We start from the raw sequence: 1,987 nt of genomic DNA on the forward strand, positions 1-1,987 counted from the left end.
ACTCATGGCTCCTGTTATTATCTGTTCTCTCTCTTTTCTCTGTATTCATGCTATCAAAGCTTCCAATGTATCTATCTACTCCAGGCTCTCCCCTGTAGGTGCTTTCTGCCACAACCTTGTAGGACTTGCCCCTTTTCCATTATGCCTCATTTCTTGAGTAATGGCAGTTATTATTATTATCAATAATAGCAGCTAACAATATAGGGCTTACTATGTGCTAGGCACTGTGGTAAGTGCTTTACATTTGATCTACAGCAACCCTGGGAAGTAGGTGCTATTATTATCCCCAGTTTACAGATGAGAAAAACTGAGGCCAACAAGGGTATGTGACTTGCCCAGGGTCACGTGACTAGTGTCTGAGGCAATCTCTGAACTCAGGTTTTCTAGGTACTATCCTCTGTGCCACCTAGAACTGTTCCTAGCTGTGGTAGGGCACCTCTCCCACCATGTCCCTGATTATGCAGCTTAAGCCCACCACTCGACTATATTCTCTTCTGTTGACCCTTTTTCCTATGGCCTGGAAATCTCCTCCCTGAGTCCATGTCCTTTAACTCCTCCAGGTACCAGTTGCCCCCAGAGACCCCAACTTTTCCCCCTCCCAGGACAAGCAGACCTTCCAAGCATCAAATCTCCCAGACCTCATCCAGTGTAAGGTCCTCATCATCCTTCACCACCCATCTCTCTTCACTCAAAAATACATTTGTCAGTGGAACCCCCTCCAAAGTAGGGCCAACTTTTACCCCGGCCTTCTCAATCTTTCTCTTCCTCTCACCCAGTTTCCTGTAGACTCTTCTCTTTTTGAGACCACAGACATCACGTGCCACTTATTGCTAGCTCTTGATTTGACCCTGGTGCACCATGCACTCCTCTCTGTCCTCTGCTACTACCCTCCCACTTTTTACGTACCCTTCCATGTTGTAAGGTAGTCCCACAAAAGAAGCATTCACCTGTAGGCAGTGTTGCCAGGTTCTGTCCATAATACCCACTGTCCACCTGTTCCCTCTACCTCATTTCTGCCTTCACCCCTATCTCCTTGTGTGCATTTAGGAAGAAGTCTCTTATAGGTATCTCCATTGTCATTACTGCCCTCCCCTGCTGCATTTATTCACCTCCTCATTGTGTTGGTGAGGCAAATAGCCTCTTCAGTTCTAGTTATCTTTTTTTTTTCTTTTCTTTTTTTTTTTGGGGGGGTGGGGCGGGAAATTAGGGTTAAGTGACTTGCCCAAGGTCACACAGCTAGTAAGTGTTAAGTGTCCGAGGCTGGATTTGAACTCAGGTCCTCCTGAATCCAGGGCCAGTGCTTTATCCACTGTGCCACCTAGCTGCCCCTTTAGTTATCTTTCTAAAAATGTTTCAAACTCTTTATTATTAAATATCTTTTTTTCATTCTGTATGGTTAAGCTCCGATTTGCAGGCTAGATCACCCTCAGCTTCAGCCTGAGCTCCATTGCTCTTTGTAAGACATTATTATACCCCTCCTCCATTTTCTAGTGTGTATGGAATAGTTTTGCATTATTCTAATATCCTTTTCTTTGAAGGTCTTTTATTTGAAGGTCTTTCTCCCTATAGCTTGCAGAACTTGTTTCTGAATTGAATCATTAAATTGAATCATTGTGCGTATTGGAGTTTGCAGCCCCTTTTTTTTTTCCTAGAGGCAATATGCTAATTTTTCAAATGAAATTTCATTTTCTATATTTAGAAGTTCTGGGCAGTCCTATTATTTCCTTCAATATGGTATCAAGGTTTTTTGTCCAGGAATGTTTTTCTAGAACACCTATAATACTTAGGTTGTCTGTGTATCCTGTCCTCAAGTTCAATATGTTATGCTTGCATGGTGAGCATATTTTTAAAAATGTTATTGTTTTTTGCTTCTCCTCTATGTTGTCCTTCAGTTCTGCATATTTACATTTCAATCCATTCTTCTTTTCTCGGTTTCTTTGTTGTGGCTGGCCATTATAGATTCAAGTTTTCTATTCTGCTCATGATT

The sequence above is a fragment of the Dromiciops gliroides genome, chromosome 5 (assembly GCF_019393635.1).
Source record: "Dromiciops gliroides isolate mDroGli1 chromosome 5, mDroGli1.pri, whole genome shotgun sequence".
In the NCBI taxonomy this organism is placed as follows: domain Eukaryota; kingdom Metazoa; phylum Chordata; class Mammalia; order Microbiotheria; family Microbiotheriidae; genus Dromiciops; species Dromiciops gliroides.